This window comes from Crotalus tigris, unplaced genomic scaffold (assembly GCF_016545835.1).
Source record: "Crotalus tigris isolate CLP2741 ecotype Arizona unplaced genomic scaffold, ASM1654583v1 scf7180000017775.1145084777:2100578, whole genome shotgun sequence".
Lineage (NCBI taxonomy): Eukaryota > Metazoa > Chordata > Lepidosauria > Squamata > Viperidae > Crotalus > Crotalus tigris.
This window is the reverse complement of record NW_024096626.1, coordinates 496343-518333: the sequence shown is the minus strand read 5'-3', so window position 1 is coordinate 518333 and position 21991 is coordinate 496343. Positions and strand designations below refer to the sequence as shown.

Sequence of the window (21991 nt, the reverse complement as noted above, 5' to 3'; positions counted from 1 at the left end):
AGCATTATTAAAGATTAACATGAGTCAAAGGAAAACCTGAAACATGTAAAATCAAGTATGCTGTTCTTGGAACTTAAAGGTAATTATTAAATGAAGTTATGCTAAATGAAGACATGAAATTAATAATGTTCTTCACTTGTACCTGGGATTTGGGGGGAAATGATAATCCTATGTTAAAAGATATTGAACTTAAGTTTATTTGTTGTTGATGATTCATCAGAAATTATAAAAATTATTTCATTTAGAACTAAAACTTTTAAAATAAGGAATTTGCCCTCATTTGTGCAAAAATATAATGTAGAGCACATTTTATTTTTTTAAACAGAAACATAATCCTTAAAGAGTTATTTCAAAAATGTTTTCTCAAATATATTTTGCTTATTGTAGCCATGCTATATCTCAGCATTTTGATCTGAATTTGTCCAGTGATCAAATATAAATATTTGCTGAAACCACAATAAAAAAGGCTGAAAGTAATTTTCCTTTATAGGAGAACTTAGTGAGAGTACTGTATGAAATTCTCTTTCAGACAGCTCCTAAGCTACCATATTGTTTCATATTTTGCTTCTTAAATGATTTCTGATAAAAGAAGAAATTGGAGGAAGCCTTGGGAAAATACGGTCATTTCAGATGGAAGATGAATTTGTATTCTTTGTAATATATGAATGAGGCAGAGCAAATGCCTGGTCTGAAGCGTGAACCAAAGCACTGCATACATTATATTATTTAGATGTTTGTTACATATTCCCATAATGAAACCATACTTGATGCATTGTATAAAATCTTTTGTGTTTCAATATTTGTATACCTGTATACCTGGTTTGATATTTGTCTTCACCTTTTGTCTACTATTTTATTTTTAATTCCCTGCTGTAGTGATTGCTAATTATTTGACAAAGTAAAGTGAAAACCTGAATCATTCTTTGCTTACTCTGGAAAGCTAAGAAAAAATACTAGAGAAACATCAATACAATTTTACTTTTGTCATTTTAAATTATGGAGTTAGCAATTACCATGTTTCCCCCAAAATAAGACTCAGACGGATAATTCGGCCTAGCATGATTTTTCAGGATGCTTGTAATATAAGCCCCACCCCCAAAATAAGCCCCATTTAAGATCTTCAGCCAGATGGCTGTCATTTAGTACCGTATTTCCCTGAATATAAGCCCTAACTAGCAAATAAGCCTTAATGTGTTCTTTGGAACAAAAATTAATATAAAACCTGTTAAAGATGGTATCTGTTAAGTCCTTCGCGAAATGGCAATGACACGAGAAGCAGTTGTAGTTCTCAGGAACCTCTTTATTTCTGTTCAGCATACTGGTTACAAGACGCCGACAACGCCCAAATCTCCCTGCCCCTTTTATAGGCGATTCCCGGGCCAAACTGCAACATTTGGCGCGCTCGCACCTGCGCATGCGCGCGAGTGCTGGCGACAGCCAGTCTGGTCCCGGGCAGCTTGCACCTGCCCGGGACTGTTGCAATGCCCCGAGCCTGCTTTCACAGGCTCAGGACATAACACCCCTTCCCCCCCGGCTAAGACTATGATCATACAAATAATAATATACAACCCAATACGAGTGTGGAACCCATACTAGCTTTGTACCAGTTATTCCTTTTGCTTCTATTGTTCCCCAGTGTTCTATTTTCCTATGTGTACAGGAATACTCTCTGTTAACTCTGTTTTGCCAGTAGGGTTACAAAATCTTCTAAATACTTAGGAGATCTTTTAGCTCTCTGTGACCTCCTGACTTCTGGGTACCTTCCGAGTATCCCTTGACTGAGGGGTGATGTATGCCTGTTCCCCTTGCTAGGCCCTGGTGATCCCCAAGGACTGTGCTCCAATGCCTGGCCTGCTTGCTTGCCCACCGGGCTCGTCAGGCCAGGGCTTCTTTCTCTGTTTGACCTGGTTGTCCTGCCTGGCTGCAGGCTCTCTGGCCCTCTTAAGTGACTGTCACTGTTGGGCAATTCTGTAGAACCTCCCAGGTCTGTCCTAGACCTGTCAAGAGGTTGTCTTTCCCCGTGTTCCCGTTCTGTACCCGGGCTTGTTGGGGTTTCAGTGCTGTCCCAAAACTCAGTTGTCCCCTGAGTGATGCCAGAGATGTTGTAGTCGGGGTTCGGTTCCTCGACCACCTCCCTGTGTGCTTGCCCCCTTCTAGGGACAGGGGTAGTGTTGGGCCAACTAGACGGAATGTGTGCCAGCTCTCTTGCAGGGTGTGGGTTGTTTGGACGCTCCCGGATATCCTCCCTGGCTGGAGTACTGAGTGATGCGGGTGAGTAGTGATTATGCCCCCGGGGTGACTCCCTGGCTGGAGTAGGCACTGGTGCCTAAGTTCTAGTTGGGCTCCATAAATTCCTGTTTGGAGCACTCGTGGAATCTCAGGATGAGCTGTCTGTAGTTCCCTTGTTAATGATAGGCGGCAGCCCGCACTCTTCCCTTTGCCCAAAGGGGTCCCCCTCCCCCCCTGGAAAAGAATCAGGAGTCTCAGTGGGAAGGTCCCATCTAGTGTGGAGCTGGTCGATATGTCGTCGCAGGACACGACCGTCGTCCAGGGAAACCTCGTAGGACAAAGGACCTGTGATCCTGGACACAGTGGCAGGGACCCATGAATGACCAGGCCCGTAGTTACGAGTCCAAACCGGGGCACCCATAAGCAGTTGTCTAGGTGCCCTGGGGTGTGTGATTGTGGAAGGTAGTCTGTCCGGGTGCAACCGGTCAAGCTTGGTAGTCAGTTTGTGCCCCCAACGAAGTTCAGCTGGGCTCCTCCCGGTAGAAGTGGAAGGTGTAGTGCGATAAGAAAGGAGGAAGTCAGCCAACCTGTGATGCCAGTCTCCATAGGTAATTTTCTTCAAAGCGTCCTTGGTGATGCGAACCATGCATTCAGCCATACCGTTGGTAGATGGTGGAAAGGCGCAGAGGTGGCATGACGAATCATGTTGGCCTGTAAGAAAGCTTGGAATTCGGAAGAAGTGAATTGAGGGCCATTGTCCGATACGAGGACATCAGGAAGCCCGTGTGCAGCAAAAATCCCCCTCAGTACCTGAATAGTCTTTGCAGTGGTGATGGAAGAGACAGGTACAACCTCAAGCCATTTTGAATGGCTGTCAACCAGGACCAAGAAGAATTGACCCTGAAAGGGCCCAGCGTAGTCAATGTGCACCCTAGACCATGGAGACTGTGTTTCCTCCCATCTATGTACAGGAGCTTGGGGCATTTCAGGGCGTGAGCGCTGACAAAGGTGGCATGCATGCACCTTAGCCTCAATGTCTCTGTCTAACCCAGGCCACCACAAATGGCTGCGCGCAAGCGCCTTCATACGTACAATGCCAGGATGACCCTCGTGGAGGGAACCTAAGACCCTAGTCCTCATTGAGGCAGGGATGACAACTTTGCTCCCCCAAAGCAGACAACCCTGGAAAGTGGATAACTCGTTCCTTTTGGACCAGAAACTCTGAAACTCAGTGCCTGGACAGCTCTCTGGCCATCCAGATAAAATCCAAGATAGGACACGAGAAAGTGTGAGATCTGTGGCTGATTCAGCAGCCACATCCCTGGCATCTAAAGGGGACTCAGGCAAGGCCTGAATGGAAAGGATATTGATTGTTGGTGCAGGGTCAGCCTCTATTACTGGCAGGGGTAATCTACTGAGGCCGTCAGTGTGGCCCATTTCTTTCCCAGGTTTGTGAAATAAGGAAAAATCATAGGCAGACAGAAAGATAGACCATCTCAGCATTCTGGGGGAGATGATTTGGGGAGTTTGTTTATGTGTGGTAAACAGCCCCAACAAAGGCTTATGGTCAGTGAAGACCGTGAAATGCCTGCCATATAGGAAATCATGGAACTTTTTGATTCCAGCAACAACAGCTAAAGCTTCCCTGTCAATTTGAGCATAATTTCGCTCTGCAGAAGACAAGGTTCTGGAGTAATATGTAACAGGAACCTGAGTTCCATCTGGTCTGAGGTGGCTTAGTACGGCTCCCACCCCATAAGGAGAAGCATCACAAGCGATGCACACAGGAAGGGATTCATTGAAATGTGCGAGCACACTGTTAGAAGTGAGTAAGGCCTTAACCTCATTGAAACTTGCTTCGTGTTTTTGTGACCACTGCCACACTGCCTGTTTGTCCAGGAGCCTATGAAGAGGCTCAGCTACACTAGCTTTGTTTGGAAGGAAGGAGTTGTAAAAGTTCAGAAGGCCCAGAAAGGCCTGTAGTTCGGCCTTGGACTTTGGCCTAGGAGCATGCATAATAGCTTTCAATTTGGATTCAGCAGGGTGAATCCAGGTGGCATCAATTTTGAATCCCAGAAAATCTGTAGAAGGCATCCCAATTTTACATTTGTCCTTCTTAAGTTTGAGGCCCATTTTCCTGAACCTCAGCAGGATAGCCCTTAATCTCTCAGCTAAGTTGTGTGTAGAGTCTCCAGCAATTAGGACATCATCAAAATAGGGGCAAACCCCTGGTATACCCCGTAGTGTGTTTTGCATTATGCTTTGGAAAATTCCAGGAGCCACATTTACTCCAAATTGTAACCTCTTTACCTTGAATGCCCCCCTGTGGGTCACAATGGTTTGAGCGACAGCAGCAGCATCGTCAACAGGCAACTGTTGATACGCCTGAGCTAGGTCAAGCTTTGCAAAAACACGCCCCCCCTTGAGGGAGGCCAGAATATAACTGACCAAGGGAACAGGATAGGCATGTTGCTGCAATGCCTTATTCAGAGTGCATTTGTAATCTGCACAGATGCGAATGTCCCCATTTGCCTTAAGAGGCATGACAATGGGGGTCTCCCAAGGACTGGAGTCGACAGGTTCTAAAACTCCTTGCTGAATCAATTTGTCTAATTCGGTGTCAATTTTACCTTTCAAAGCAAAAGGACCCCTTCTTGCTTTAATTCTAATAGGGTTGACAGTGGGGTCTAATTTCAGTGACACAGGGGGTCCTTTGTACGTGCCCAGCTGTGGGCTGAAAACATCTGCAAATTCTTTGCAGACTTCTTGTAGGTCTACTATTTGGAAGCTATTGAGCCCTGTGACGTGTATTCCCAAGGCCTCAAACCAATCGAGTCCTATGAGACTCGTTCGCTCACCCCCTACTACTATTACATCTAGTGGACCTTCAAAATCCTTATACTGTATGTTAAGGGTGGCCTCCCCCTTAACACACACTCTTGAGTTTTGAAAGTCTGTTAACACAATGTCGGAAGGCCTCAGCTTGGCCTGAAATCCGCTGCCAGAACAAATCTTCCTAAACGTGTGCATGGAAATGATTGAAAGTGCAGACCCCGTATCCAGTTCCATAGCCAATGGAACCCCTTGTAGCTTCACTTTAAGTGACAGCTTTTTCTTAATGGGTTTGTGTGTTCCTGTCCTATAAATGTTTCTTCGCGAAGCACAGAAACCCACCCTGTTTTGGCTGGGGACCCTGGTACCTTTCAGGCGCAATTCTTCCCAAAGTTGTACCTTCTGACGGCCCAGACACACAGCTGCAATGTGTCCCTGTTTTCTGCATGCCCTACAGATAGCGGAGCGGAATCTACAGTCAGTCCTCTTGTGGCGACCTCCACAACTGAGGCACTTGGGGAGAGCTGAAGAGCTTTCCTTCTGTTTCCCTTCTTTCGTGGGGTAGAGACGGTCTACTTCATCATCAGGATCCTCCTCTGGGTTCCTTTGGACTCCTTCCTGGTGCACGGACAAAGCTTCTGGAGTGCTTCTGATCAGCCTCATGTTCTTGATGGCGCCGCCCGCTGCCTCTTCTGCAGTAACCTCTTTCAAGGCATCTTAGAATGATAAGTCTTCTTTAGCGAAAAGTCTCTGCTGCAATTCTCTATGCCTCAGTCCGCATACAAATCTGTCTCTCAGCCGTTCTTCTAGATCCTTGAACTCGCAGTGTTTAGCGGCTTTTCTCAGCGCAGCAATGTATTCTTTGGCTGATTCTCGGGGTCACTGATCCCTCTGTTCGAAGGTGTGGCTCCAAGCGATGACGGACAACTTGGGCTGGAAGTGTTCCTTTAGTAGTTTTTTGAGATCTGTGTAGTTAACAGATTCTAGAGGTACAGGTGCTGCTATGTTTTCAGTGATTTCGAATGCGTCTTGACCGCAAACGCACAGCAGGGTGGCGGCCTTTAAACTATCTTCTCTTACTTGATTGACTTTAAGATAGTTTTCCACCCTGGCTATGTAGGACTCCCATCTTTCCGGATGCGAGACATCGAATTCTGAAAGTCTTCCAACTTTTGCCATTTTTGTAGAAAAGGAAGGGTCTATCAGCCAGCTTACCCCCGATGTTCGCTGGATTGGCGGGCAGCCGCTGAGTTAACACCGTTCCTACTGCTCAGGACTCTAGGGTAAGCTTACACCTGTCTTCAGTCGATGTAAGGCAATCCCATCCTCGTCGCCAGTGTTAAGTCCTTCGCGAAATGGCAATGACACGAGAAGCAGTTGTAGTTCTCAGGAACGTCTTTATTTCTGTTCAGCATACTGGTTACAAGACGCCGACAACGCCCAAATCTCCCTGCCCCTTTTATAGGCGATTCCCGGGCCAAACTGCAACATTTGGCACACTCGCACCCACGCATGCGCGCAAGTGCTGGCGACAGCCAGTCTGGTCCCGGGCAGCTTGCACCTGCCCGGGACCGTTGCAATGCCCCGAGCCTGCTTTCACAGGCTCAGGACATAACAGTATCTATCTAGCATACACTAATACTCACTCAAGAATACACACACACACAAACACAAACATTGGGCCAACAAGGTAGATTCCTGCTATAACTTTTAGTGAAGAGACCTTTACTTTATGGTCCTGCAACAAACTGATTTGGGTTGATAATATATGTCATATGTAATATATCTATATACATAAACACACACTTCGTTTTATATAAACCAGATTCCAGATAGTTCAGAAGATGCCTTGATTAGTTGAACTAATCTCTCTGGTGTTCTGAAAAGAAAGAATCTCATGATCCCTAAAGCCAAATAGCTTCAGAGGGGAGCTGAATGAGGACACAATCAAGTAAAATACCACTACCAAATGATGGAAAAATAAGCTGGAGTATCTAGATACAAACTACAAAGCAGAAACCACTAGTAATTTCTAGGCAGGGTATACTTGTATTTTAATCACTTAACCGATGTATCACTAATCTGTTGCTTTCATTGTCTATATTGAGCCACACAAGTTGGGCAGTTGTTTATTGCATAACTATATTTACCTGTAACAAAATGGAAATTTGAGTTCTTTTAAACAAACCATTCACTAGTATAAAATACACTCAAATAGTAATCTATGTTTGCTAGTAAAACCCCCCCTAAACGTGGCCTCAGATATATTCCTGTCAATTCTTGTCATTCACAGCCAGGCTCAGCCCTGGCCATTAAGAGGTATGAAATAATTTCAGCAGATTCTATTGAAGCAATATTCAAGACAGATGGTAAATTGGGATTTAGCCTTCACTCTCACTAGAGGAGCATATGAGAAAGACAGAGGATCATTTCTTTCCAAATCATTCTCTATCTTGTTTGTTTGTCCCTTATTTATCTTACTGCTTGCATTTTAGCACAGACCACAGGAACAGCAAAGGATCCTAATGTACTTGTTGGAACATAACAATCTATTAATGTCTATGAAAACTCCTATACAGCAAATACACTACATTTAAAAGAACACAAACAATTTAAAGCAAATTAAAAATAAATTTACCTTGTCTTAATAAGGGCCTCATAAATGTACCAGCAAATTACAATGAGATAAGTGTGGTTGAAGCTGTTAAGGAATATTGATCTAATGCAAATTTCTGCCAAAGAATCAGTTCTCATATCTGAGCAACACCAAAATTAAAAATGTAATGTTTCTACAAAAAAGACAAAAGTATAAGAACTATTTTTGTGGCTCTCCACACTCTCCGTTTATCAGAAGCATCTGTAGTCTGTTTAAGTATTTGCAGTGCAAGGCAGAAATTAAAATTTAAAATTTAAAACACAGACAACCTGAAAAATCATACAACTAATTCCTTTTCATATAGATACAGTTAGAACCTTCTGCTACCCATCTCAGAGGAATTACTTTGTTGAAAACCTCAGATGGCACGTCAAAAATGCAGATTACACTGATCTGCCACTGAGCTTTCTGATTTAGATGAAATAAGTTTTTAAATGCCTACAACAGATATAATATAGAAATCTGATTCGTATTATGGATACACTTGCAGGTAAACTGAAATCAGCTACTCTAATTTTGTTGAACACTAAAAAAAGTCTTTGATACAGTCCGGACTGAATTTATGAAATGTTTTGAGAATTTATGGGTTTCCATTATTTTTTCTTCATTGGATTGCAGTTTGGTATCTTCACCCTGTGTCTAGAATTATCACCAATGATTTGTTTTTCAAACCTTTAAATTACATTGTGGCACTCAACAAGGAAGTGTCTTGTGTTCTTTAATTTTCCCAAATCATTGGCTTCTTCTATTAAACAATCTCAAGATACTAAACACATGTGACACTTGACACTGAATACAAATTGTTCTTATATACTGGTAATATTATCACTATTTTGAATAATCATGTAATTTCATTATGAAAACTTTTTGAAATTATGATTTATAGTTTAGCTGCAATTAATTGGAGTAAGTCTAATTTGTTGCCTTTGTGATCTATTATACATATAGATTATTTTAGGACCAATTCAAAGCAGAGAACAGAGCAGCTTTCAAAAATCTATAGAAGAACCAAACCACCACCACCACAAAACATTGATTTCTCTGCTCTTTCATAGTACTAAGGTGACCAACCGTCCTCCTTTAGGGAGGACAGTCCTCCTTTTGTGAGTTCTGTCCTCCCTCAAAAAGTGTCCTCCTACATGTCCTCCTTTTCGATATTTGAAGACTAATCTGCAGGGCTTTTTTTCCCCTTATAGAACGCTCAGAACGGCATTCTGGCACCTTTTTTTGATGTTTTTTTTTTTTCAACTTTTGCATGAGCTGTGCTACTCCCACTATTGGCTTTCAAAAGCCAATAGGAATTGCTGCTGAGTGTGCCAAAACACCCGGCTGGCAAACGTTGCACATGTAAGTTGTGTGTATTATTGTTGCAATGAATAAAATGTTTCTTTTATTTACGATATTTTTTTCTTCAATTTATTTGTGTCCTCCTTTTCATTGTAAAAAAGTTGGTCACCTTAATAGTAGTCCCTAAGAATAAAAGAGTTAAAAGTCATTTAGAGGGGAGCAGGACTCAAGACAAGAAAGGTGGCAATGGCAGCATGTCCTTAGGGTATATTGATCTCAGTCGCCAGAAGTATAAGTGATCCACCTTTGTACTTTCCTGAGCTTCTCATGAGCTGCTATGGTACAATCTGTCAGACCTCATCTGTTTTATTCAAATAGCATTGAGGGTATTACCAAATATTCTCTGCACTGTCATTGAAATGCTTCAGAAGACTATTCCGCATAATGGTTCATGGTTCTTTATTCCCAATAGCATTTGAATATGATTTTCTCATCATTTATTGAAGAAAAAAAATATTTACATTGTTTCATGTTTTTACATGAATGATGACTGAGGCAGAATGCAGACAAAACAGAGACGCATACAAATCTACAAGTATTCTTCTGTTTCCCTCCATCACATATAGTTGCTGTGCTGGTTAGTGACCAAATATAGACTGCTATGCTATGCTATGCTATGCTATGCTATGCTATGCTATGCTATGCTATCGTACACTATACATATAGTTGCTTAATTGCAAAATAGAAATTTTTGATGTTGAAGAATTATTTTTCTTTTCAACATTGTTAAAACTTTTGGTGTTTGTGCAAATGATTAGGTTTTTTGGTTTTTTTTTCAGGGTTTTTTTTTTTAAAAAAAAGTTACAAGAAACAATGGTGATCCAGAGAAAGTTCAAAGGGACCCACTAATTTCAGCTGAGAGTATTTGGCTGCAATCCTAATAGAGAATGTTACACTGCAAGCTATTACCAAGAAACTGTAGAGAACCACACTGTTGGACATATACTTAAATCTCTCCTACTTAAATCATTGAGAGTTTAATAGCACAAGGTAAGGTATTCTGGTGTTCTGTTTGGGTACTCTAATTCCCTACATAATTAGAAGTGCCTGATGCTCAGTATAGAAAAGGAAGTGAGTCATTGCCTTCTCCATTGCAGTTCATAAGTTGGATGGCAAACATCTGGTATGAAAAGTTTATGCAAACTCGACATATTTGGAATGATGCTGCAAAGGAAAGTTGAAGTAAAACCTTGTCCCCGTTACAGATATTTCCCCTGTACCTTGCGATGAATGTCAGGGTAGAGGATGAAAGAGGTAGAGCTGACACACACTTGTTTCTGCTTGCTTCATGCCCTTTTTGAGGCTAAAAGGGGTCTGACTTTTAATTTAGGAGTGCTGCTCAAAATGGTTCATTTGATGAGTTCATACCTTCAGTATTGTGAGACTGGAAAATATCCAGGAGGGAAAATGAGCGATGTATTTGAAGAGAGAAAAAATAAGCCATTTAAATCTCTGGAACTAATTTTGATTTCAGAGGGAGAATTATCTTAAAAGTATATAAGGTAAAGCTCACTATTGTTTCATTTTGAGCTGGATTGCATAGATTTTCAATTTTGTGCAAAGAACCATTTGCAATTTAAAACATTTTCTGTAAAAAGAACAGTCTGTTCTTTGGAAAATATTTTATTGAAATGAACCTAATATCTGTCTTGAGAAGGTTATTTTCGTTCCAATTACATATGTATAACCTTTGTAACCAGAGCAATGAGATGCAAACCAAGGGATTTTTCAGCATTGTTCTATTCAGGCTCATTTGGGCACACGTGCCATGCCCCAGAGATGGCAACCGTCCCTCTTCAACCAGCCACCTGCTAACTAGCTGAGGTCCCACATAGTGCTCGCTGGCCTCTGTGTGCAGGGGCTGATGGTGTCAGACAGCAGCCGCCCCGGCCCGTCTCACCTTGCCCTGTGACAATGGCATCCCTGCCTTGCCTCGTATCATCCCACAGGATGAGCCTTCTGCCCATCACCCCACCTGCCAGAGACATCAAGCAACATCAAGGTGATCACGTCCACCTTGGCCACATCCACCCAATCTGCCATGACCACTACAGCCACGCCCACCCAGTGGGCCATGCCCACCTGGCACTCAGCGATAAATAAGTGGTTTTTGGGTTGCAGTTTGAGCACTCGGTCTTTAAAAGGTTTGCCATCACTGTTCTAGGCAAACAAGTGAAGTTTCTAGAGCATTGTTACTGATGTCAAAGCAGCACACTTCACCACCAGACTATGTGACTTGTGTTCATTCCACCTTTTGAAATCACATGTACCTGTAAATCAATGATGCAGCTTTGGATTCAGACATAGTTTCTTAATATGCCAATATCATCATGACTAACCTAGAACAATGTACTTATTACTCTACTCCTTGAAGCCACTCGCTTTATTTGAATTTATTGATGACATTTTTATCATTTCAATCCATGAAAATGAATCTTTCATCAAATCCCATCAAGACTTCAACAGTTTCCATCTCACCATCCACATCAGCCTAGACCTATCTACTGACAAGTCCACTTTCTTCGTGTCATTGTAAAGCTACATAATGGACACATGAATACTTTATACAGGAAAAGAATTGCCATGCATATCTATATGCTTCAAACTTTCACCTAGAACCCATCAAATCTATCATCTATAGCCAGGGCATTAGATGCATTTTTTATGTCCCACTTGACAGAGATGTCAACTGATGGGATTAAAGTAGGCATTCATATTTTGTTCCTCCATGATCTGCCAGCAGTGCTCCTCTGGATTCTACACTTAGGACAAATAAACCAAACTTTGGACCAATTAATTAATGGACAGGTTTGTCATCAGGATTCAAAATAAGGACCAACTAATTTAAGAAGATTTCAAAATGTCAATACACTCCATAGCAGATCTCAAAGAGATGGGGAAAATTGGAGCTTTAATAGCACCATTGAGTGACAACTTGTTGCAGGAGTTTAAGATAACTCAGCATGGCCGACTTGCCATAACCAACTCACAGCAGGACAATTCAGCACTGTATTAATTGCTTCATTCAGTTACTTTTCTATTGGTGACCACATTTTCATTGAAACTATTGTAACTCTTATATTTCTGGATCGATTTTCTTTATTTTATTATTATTGGCCACAGTTCCATCAAAATTACTTTAATTTTTGTATTTGTTGAATTGTCCTGCAGCAATTTGTCCCTTGGTAAGTTGACCATGGTGAGTAAGCCGTGGCAAGTTGGCTGTGGCAAGTTGTCCCATTCCTTTGTTGAAGTCATGTACATAAAAAGGCTTTACTTATGTCTGAATTAAAGGCCCAAGACAATAGAAAAGGCATACACAGATTCGTTTTGAAACTAAGGTTCCCCCAACATATAAAAAGCACAGTTTCATCATGGTTTTGATCCTTCCTAATGAGGAAAGAGAACTAAGCATCTTTGTAACATACAAAAGTCATGTGCACTCCTAGCCTAATTTTCAGATTTTGATAATTTTTTGTGCTTCTTCTCCATTTTCATTAAGGCATTAGTAGATTATTTTGTTATGTGACAAAAACATCAAAGATGTAAATGTACAGACTAACTTCCAGAATTCTTGTGCCGATTTGGAACACATGGTTGAGAATCTAGGGCATGTATAATAAGCACATATAGGAAACGCTATCTGTTTATAGATAGTTGTACCCTTAGTGATTCTAGCCATTGTTTTTATCTTGTTCACCATCACAATTTCTTGGATAGAACATAAAAATATATTCATAAATAAAATAAAGCATGGCTTGGAAAGAAATGCACGTAGCTATGAAATGAAATATATTTTTGACAAATATATTTCAATGCATAGACAATTTCCAGAAAATGCTACTATATTTATATATAAGTGAACACTAATTTAAGAATTCCTTGAAAGGTATCCAGCTGTCAGAGTACATGACAGCAGATTGGAAGTATTCATGAACATTGAAGGCAAAAAGACAATGCAGGAACAGCTTTTAGTGACATCATTGCAGTAAAAAGACGACTGAGGAGACCATATAATAATGGAGGTGGGGGAAGGCATGTAAATAGCAGCTGTCCAACCTGAGGCATTTTGAGCAATAGCAGCAGCAGCTGCACTTCCACTGCTAGAAATAGAATGGGAAAGGAAGAAAATGTCAGCCTAAGATGATAAGCAGGGCAATGAATAGCAAGAAAATCTCAAGAAATACACATTCACTCTCGTCTGAAACACAAAGGCCAATAACAATAAACAGACATAGGCAACCTTTTCAGTGGAAATTTTCCTATCTTCTTTTGCCCTGTTCTTATCTTTTTCCTGTCCTGCAATTACTTAGTGCTATTTTTGTATCTATTTTTAAATCTACAAGGCAGCACACAGAGAGGTTGCTGTTGTGCAAGAAAAGTATGGCGTAAGCTGTATTTTGTTGTATCACACTGTTCTGCATTTTAAAGAGGCAAATTAATCACTAAACTGCTGTTCGGTGCTTTAAACCACCAGCTGTTCAATGCTTTGAATTGCAAGATTTATCCTTCAGGATTGTTTTGTGAATATTTCTTCTTTCCAAGATTTCATGGAAAACCGTTTTAAGCACAGTGAGAGAAAGCTCCTTCTAGGGAAGAGAGAAGGGGGATTAGGCAAACGGGCATCTGGCTTCTCTTTGGTCTTCCACACTTAGTAAATGACAGTTTATCCCTAGTGGGTCTGAAATTTTAATTAACAGGATTGAGAGTGTTGTGTTCTCCTGTTCACTCATTACAGCTCCTGATAAAGAAATATCTCAAGAGAACAACCAGACTCAAAGAATTCTAAGAACCCTCAGTCCCTCTTACATGCCCTAAATTGCACACTTTCAACATATCCAAACACATAAACTGGAAAATCCAACTCATAAATTTCCTTTAGTTCTAGTCCTGCCCTTCCTAGATCTGTACGTACCTAAACTCAATACATATCATTAGGTTCTGTTTTCCTTCTCCATCTTATGCTCTGACAATACATGTTTTCTTCAGCTCACTTATGCAAAAATAAAGGTCTTATTTGCTTATTTGAGTAATATACATTTCACTTAATCCCTATTTAAAAGATACGTATGCATCTCAAAGAAGAACAAATTTGTCATATCTGGCCAGCTCTGTGAGAATGGTGTGATCACATTGAAGATCTTTGGCGGGAGCGGGATGGAAGTAGCACATTCATCTTGGCTCTTCTTGACCTCTCAGCAGTATTCAATATCATAGCTTTTGGTATCCTTCTGGGCCAGGTCCAGGAACTGGGGTTAGGTAGTACTCTATTGTGCTGGTTTTCCTTCTTCTTCCAAGGTCTGTTCCAGTCAGTGTTGATAGAGGGAAAGAGGTCTAGCCCACTGATGGTGAACCTTTTAGAGACCGAGTGCCCAAACTGCAACCTAAAACCACTTATGTATTGCCGGGTGGGCGTGGCTACAGTGGTCATGGCAGATGGGTGGGAGTGGCCAGGGTGGGCATGGCCAGCTTAATGTTGCTCCTGAGGAGGGACGCTTGTGGGGGCTGGGCAGGGTTGGGGGAGGCGGTGGGCAGGAGGGGCGGTGGGCAGGAGGCTCGTCCTGCGGGGTGAGGTGAGGCAAAGTGAGGCAGGGCGGGGATGCCATTGTCACAGGGCAAGGTGAGGAAGGGGCCAGGGTGGCTGCTGCCTGACACCATCGGTCTCTGCACACAGAGGCCAGCGAGCGCATGGGTGCTGGGATGCATCCGGCCACATGGGATCTTGGCGAGTTAGTGGGTGGCAGGTTGAAGAGGATGGTTGCCATCTCCAGGGCATGGCGCATGTGCCCACAGAGAGGGGTCTGAGTGCTGCCTCTGGCACGCGTGCCATAGGTTCATCACCACTGATCTAGTGCATGGCCTCTATTTTGTAGAGTTCCTCAGGGCTCTCTCCCCTTCTATTTAATATTAACATGAAGCTGCTGGGTGATATGATCCATGAGACTGGGGTGAGATACCATCAGTATGCAGATGACACCTACCTTTACATCTCTACCCCAGACCCTTTGAGTGATGCTGTGGATGTTCTATCCCAGTGTCTAGAGACTGTTGGGGACTGGATGGGATGAAGCGGGCTCTGACTCAACTCTAGCAAGATAGAGTGTCTGTGGGTTTTCAAACCCCCAAGATAAGGGTCTTCTACCTCTGGTTCTGGATGGGGTTGCACTGCCCCAAGCATACTCAGTGCACAATCTAGGGGTTCTCCTGAATTCACAGCACCTGCTCAAAGAGCAGGTGACAGCCATGGCTAGGAGGGCCTTTGCATATCTCCAGGTTGTGTCCCAGTTGCACCCATACTTGGACTGGAAGGCCTTGCTTACAGTAACTCACACCCTCGTAACCTCCAGGTTAGACTATTGTAATGTGGAGCTGCCTTTGAAAACTATTCAGAAACTCCAACTGGTGCACAATGTGGCTGTGTAAATGGTGCTACATATGCAGTGCATGTAACACTATTTCTGTGTAGGCTGAACCGATTATGAGTGTGCTTCTGGATGCCTATAAAGCCTACATGGCTTGGGACTGGGGTACGTGATGAATAGCTTTTTTTCAAGAGTTTCTACCATCCAACTAGGTCAAGCAGAATGGGCATGCTGCAGCTTCCATCAACCAAAAGGCAAGCTTTTTCTTCAGTGGCCCCTGCTTTATGGAATATTCTTCCTTCGGAGATAATAATGGCCCAAAGCCTTATTAGCCTTTCATAAAGCCCTAAACACCTGGTTATGTTTCCAATCTTGGGGTGCTGAAAGTGCCAAGGGCCCTGTTTCCTGGCTATATTGATAATGGACCAGATATCTTGCTCTTGTGCATGTTGAATTATATGTTTTTTATGTTTTTTTTTACTGTTTTTACACTGTTTTTATTGTTAATTTATTTTTTTATTGATAATACATTTTCTGAATTATAGGCCACCGAGAGTCATTGACTGAGATGGGTGACCATAGAAATTGAACAAATAAATAAATAAATATTATATTTGATTGAAAGTGTTGATCATTAACAGGCCTTTTTCTATAGATAAATAGTCCAGTATATATATGGTAGCAAAATAACTAGTATTCCTGTACCTCCCTCTTTGAACAAAATATTAAAGTTGTTTTTCACTAACAAAATCTGTGCTAGTCAAGAGAACTTTTCTTAAGTAAAGATTTTGGAAATATTATTTGTCCTGAGATGCAGTAATCTGTTCAAAGCGAGACTGCTAATTAATAATCTGCTGAAAATGTAAGCATACAGAAAATATAAAGCATATTTTTTTCAGAGGTAAAGGAATTTAATATTCAGAATGTAATCCTTAACATCTGCTGCCCTAATTAAATAAGACTTATGCTAAATACATTGTTGTCAAGTCTCACAAAATCAAGTTTAAAGAATGGCCAAGAAACCAACATTCTGATTGCTGTAAATTTTGAATGCATGCTAAGAATTAGCGGAGGGGAATCAGATGAACTCACAAACTATGAAATAATGTGCCATCTATTTTTTTCTGGAGAAGAAGAGGGATAGAGGAACTGTTTAACTCATTTAGTGCAGCTTCTCCCATTCCATAGCCCCCATTTAGCCCGTTAGCGTGATTTTTAACCAAACCATTAGTCACTTGACTGAGAGCAGTTTGAGGTAATTGATTCTTTCTGATCCATCCCAAGGAATTAATTTCACAGGCTGCAGGGTAGTTTCTGGTAGCATAAAATGGTTCTCTTTGTGCTGTAAGATGCCCGCACATCATGCATTCTACATTTTCTATGCATGCAATGTGAGTCCTTGAAGCTTAGCTGTCCAAATGTTTGATGTTGTAGAGAAAATAATTTATTGAAAGAACTGAACACTGCCTTCCTCATTAACGAGGCCTGGTTTCTAAAATTCAAGAAGATGGCTGAATGGTGAACAGGAAAGAAAACATCAAGCACATAAATATTCATGATTCTATTATTAAGTCAGATTGCAAATCAGTATGCTTTTATTTGGTTTTCTTTCTGTTTTTAACTCAAAGTATCTTTAAAAGCTATGACCAGTAAGATATTATTGCTCTGCTTTTTTTAAAAAATGCAAATCCCTTCCTTTTTTTTTTCTTTCTTAATTTTGATACATTTATACAAGAGATATGGACTGGGATTAGCTGTGTTTTATAGATTTAGACTTTCTCTTGCTCATATGCTTAAACTATTGCCTGTGCTTCCACGCTTCTATCAGTTTGCAGATTCCATCTTCCCTAGCTTGGTGTGGTCCTATGGCTATGAGAATCACAGCCTCAAAGTGTGTAAGTGGAGTCTCTGTAATTAAATAATAGTGGTGCTTGTCAATCTGACATGGGGAGAGTGCACACTAGATTGTTACAATCTCCACATGCAGAAAGATTTATTTCCTCCTCCTCCTCCTCCTCCTTCTTCTCCTCGTTCTCTAAAGTGAAGAACAAAGAAAAAGAGATAGTGAGATTGCACTGATGAAACAAAAGCGAGAAACTCATTTGACTGCCTTTTCTTATTTTTTTTCTTAAGCATGTATGCCCAAGAAAGAGAAAAGAGGAGAATCTCTCTTGCTTTTACTGCCTGAAGTCTCCAATAACAGTGCAGCTCTATTCAGGCAGTGCCTCTGAGGCTTTAATTAATAGGCAAGGAGCAGGACTGGCCCTTAACTCCATTTGCTATTTTTCTTCTTCTCTTCCCGGCAAGGAGGTTTTCTTCTCCACTGCAAATCAGGCTTCAAAATCACGTTGATCCAACTCATGTTGAGGGCAATTGCTGGGAAATAGGAGAAGGAGCCTTAAAGATACAAAAATCTCTTTAGTCCATTTGCCAAGAAAGGTGAACGTTCAGGGACAGTGAAGGAATAAACATCATTATCTTCTTTACATATTCATTAAAATCATGTAAGAAATGTCTGGAAAGAACATAGGTAAACTATTTATCTGATGCTCTTTTGCACAGCAGTTATAAAAAGTCAGCCAATCGTACTTCCGCTCTTCACTTCTGTCTCAGCAGAACAAGAATTCTGTCTGTGTGAGAAGTAAAAGGAGGAGGAGGAGGAGGGACAGTCCCAGAGATTCGTCCACCTCTGTTGTCAGTTATCATTCCATGGGAGAAGGGGCCATTCCTTGCCATTTTTATCCCATTTTTCTTCCTGCACCCAGCAAGAAAGTGGGGGAGAGGGACAAGAGATTCAATCTCCCTTCAATTCCCCCCCCCCACTTTCCCACTCAACTCAGGTAACAGAATACTCCTATTATCAGCTCTCCAATCCCACATAGTGATTAATCATGGGATTGCAAAAAACCATTCTCCTCTTTTCTTCTTGTTTTTTTTTCCGGTCCACTTAGCAAGAAAAGTTTGAGGAAAGGGGGAGAGAAGTAAATCTATATCCTTGTGGAATCACATGTTGCAAACCTACTCTATAGAGAGCCTTTCTTCACACATGTCCAACAGTCCAGTCAAGAACAGCCTCCAGGGGTGAGAAATACCTTCTCTCACCCAACTTGCTGCAGTCAACTTGCCATGGCCAACCTGCCATAGCCAACTCACCGTGGGACAACTTGCAATGGGACAAGAGTTAGACTAATATCGAAGAAATGGTGGAATAGAATCATTAAAGAAAGGATAGCAAAGGAGGGACAAAATGAAATGTGAATGACAAAAATTAAAATAAGTTTTTTATTATTTTAAATAATTAAATCGAATAGTTGAATTGTCCAGTGGCGAATTGTCCCATAGTGAGTTGGCTGTGGCAAGATGGCCATGATGAGTTGGCCATGATGATTTGGCTGCAGTGAGTTGTCCCATTCTGGTCTGAATAGCCTCTGGCACTCCCCTCCTACTTTGGAAAGACAAGTATGAGAAAAGTGCTATTCAATTGCCTTTTCATGGGGCAAAGGGGAGAGATGCTTCTAGCACAAGAAAACTGGCACTAACACCCTCCCCTTCCCCTTCTTCTCCTCCTCTTTCTTTTTTTCTGATTATCTAGCCACCCACATGTGGGAGGACACCTTTTTTTGACCAATGGGGAGAATTTTCACTTTCCCATTGCCAAAAGGTAAATGGCCGTAAAAATAAGTGGTTTTTGGATAATTCAGTCCACTATTCCATTGCTCTTTCTATTAGGAAAGTATTTCTGATTTTCAGGTGGAATATGCTTTCCTATGAATTTATTCTTTGACCCGCATTTTGGGGTGACAGAAGTAGGTCTTCGTTTTCTCCTTTGTAACATTCATTCATTCCCCTTCTGTCTTTTTTCCCCTCAAGGCTAAGCATTCAGAGTTCTTTCCTTTTTGTAGAAAAATATAAAAATAGCCTGGATTATGTTATGTTGGAGCCATTAATGGAGGAAAAATGACAACTTAGTCCTGGGAAAAGGGAAAGAAAGAGTTCAAAATACCCCATTTTGGTTCTGATTGGTGTAAGAGGGAGTTGCAATTTGGGATGATGGAAACAAGTCTTAATCTTCTGTGTTACAACATCCATCCATTCTTTTCTCTTTTCTCAAGGCTAAGCATTCACTGTTTTTTCCATTTTTGTAGAAAAATATGGAAATAACCTTGATTAACGCATGCAGGAGCCATTAATGGAGGAAAAATGATAATGTGGTCCCTGGAAAGGAGAAAGAAAGAAGCCAAAATATCCCACCTTGTTTCTTATTAATATAAGAAGGGATAAAGGAAAACCTGGAGGCTCTTGTAAAAATTCTGTTACAGAGTGCCTCCCCCCCCCATCCCCAAAGGAAAGCAGGCCCAGTTTTTCTTAATAACCCCAAGCAGAGGCCAGGTCTGTAGAAATGAAGATTTGATAGTCCCATTCAGAAAGACTGAAGCCGCATTCATGAGCAAATACTACCTGCAGAAACCCATTCAAGATAGGATCTTTCAAAATGCCTTGCAGAAAACTGATAGCTAACAATAGTAGTGTGATAAAATTAGAACTAGCTACCCCTCACCCATTCAACACAGGACATAGCTATCAGCCACAGCCCCAGAAAAGCAAGACATGACCTTTAGGACATAACAGGATTAACCCACCACCATCAGAATACAGAAAGGGCACACTCAGACTCAGGTCAAAGTACATGACACAGAAAATACAAAGCCGCAGGAACAGGAACAACTCCAAACACAAAAGCTCAAGAAGGTATAAAAACCCACCATTCCCAGTACCAGGTAGTCAGCTGCTCCAGAGCCACATGTCTTGTGGTTCTGCTCTTCAATAAATTACAATCTTCTTTCTAAAGCAGTCTCCATTTTGTTTATTCCCGGCTTGGACTGGACCCTGATGAAGATTTTTCTTTCAACACTAGGATAAGGAAGGAAGTAAATGATAGTCTGGTTAAACCCTTATGTGTTATCTTTGAGAAACTGGAAAAACTGGTGAAGTAGCTTATCACTGGAGGAAAGCAAATGTTGCCCCAGAGAACAAAACAGGTATCAGGTTAACTACAGACTAGCCAGAGTGATATTAGTATCTAGGTAGATTCTAATGCAGATCGCAAAGAGTTTAAACTACAAACAGCTCAAAACCTGTCTTAATTAGCAAAAGTCAGCATGAATTTATCATAAACAAATCTTGCTGGACTAAGCTGTTTTTATTTTTACTGGGCAATTTCCTTAACAGATTATAAAAAAGGTGTAAACAATATATAATTTCAGTAAATGATTATATATGGTTCATGGTGTTGCTTAGGAAGCTAGTTAAATGGGTGTATTGCTGGCTGAAAAATTACTGTAAATGTGTTCATCATCAAAGTTGAGAAAGATATTGAATAGAGTGCAAATGTGATTTGCATTTCCCTTTAATATAAGCATTAATATAATATACAGTAAGCCAAGCCATTCTTGACAACCAAATTATTCCAAGGTAGTTCTTACAAACCCTTTATGAACCAGTATTTTGTTTCCAAATTCATAGCAAACCAAGTCACCACATAAACAAATCACACAGAAGTTTCTGAGGCCACTCCTAGTCAACAGAAACTTGCTGTGGAGCCACTGGTTATTTCTGTCTAAACCATTCCCAATGACAGAGGGCTCATTCCACTTGTAGACAAACTGGTTTTTTGGTTATTGAGGTAAAACTGCATCTAAGCAAAAGGAATTATGAATTCTATTACAAACACCCTGGGGTGGAATATGAACAATACCAACACTTTCACCTAATTAAGGTGACCAACTTTTTTACAATGAAAAGGAGGACACAAATAAATTGAAGAAAAAAATATCGTAAATAAAAGAAACATTTTATTCATTGCAACAATAATACAGACAACTTGCATGTGCAAAGTTTGCTGGCCGGGTGTTTTGGCGCGCTCAGCAGCAATTCCTATTGGCTTTGAAAGCCAAAAGCGGGAGTAGCACAGCTCATGCAAAAGTTGAAAAAAAAACATAAAAAAAAAGGTGCCGGAACGCCGTTCTGAGCGTTCTATGAGGGGAAAAAAAGCCCTGCAGATTAGTCTTCAAATATCGAAAAGGAGGACATGAAGGAGGACACTTTTTGAGGGAGGACAGAACTTACAAAAGGAGGACTGTCCTCCTTAAAGGAGGATGGTTGGTCACCTTAACCTAATACCTCCACCTTCCAGTCTGTCATAAAAATGAATAAAATCTGCGTTCATCTTCTGTTCTGCCAGCTTTGAAATGCAGGGAATACTCAGACAACATTAGCAACCCAAAACTGCTCCTCCTTCCCCCCCTCCAGCTGACTAATAGAAGACTGCAAAGAATGCCATTCCATCAATGCCCATCCCTGAGTTTCCCCCAATTGTGAAGTAACAGAAACATTGCATGTTTTTCTGCACAAGTATCTGACTACATGTCTTTGTTTATAAATAAAATCTGTGAGATTGTTGTGGGAAATTATATGAACAAAACAAAATGCTATTTCTCCATTCCATCTAAAAGTTTCTATGAGTTTTAAAGGCAAAATGTAGGAAATTTTGCATTGGAAAATTATC

At 41.1% G+C, this 21991-nt stretch overlaps 1 long non-coding RNA gene across 1 annotated transcript; it reads right to left on the bottom strand.

Moving 5' to 3' along the window:
- Positions 1–17122: 17122 nt before the first annotated feature.
- Positions 17123–20250, bottom strand: LOC120307395. Its single transcript, XR_005556515.1, has 2 exons — positions 20190–20250; positions 17123–17823 (listed from the first exon to the last, which is right to left on the bottom strand). It is a non-coding gene; the product is annotated as an uncharacterized LOC120307395 (long non-coding RNA).
- Positions 20251–21991: the final 1741 nt, after the last annotated feature.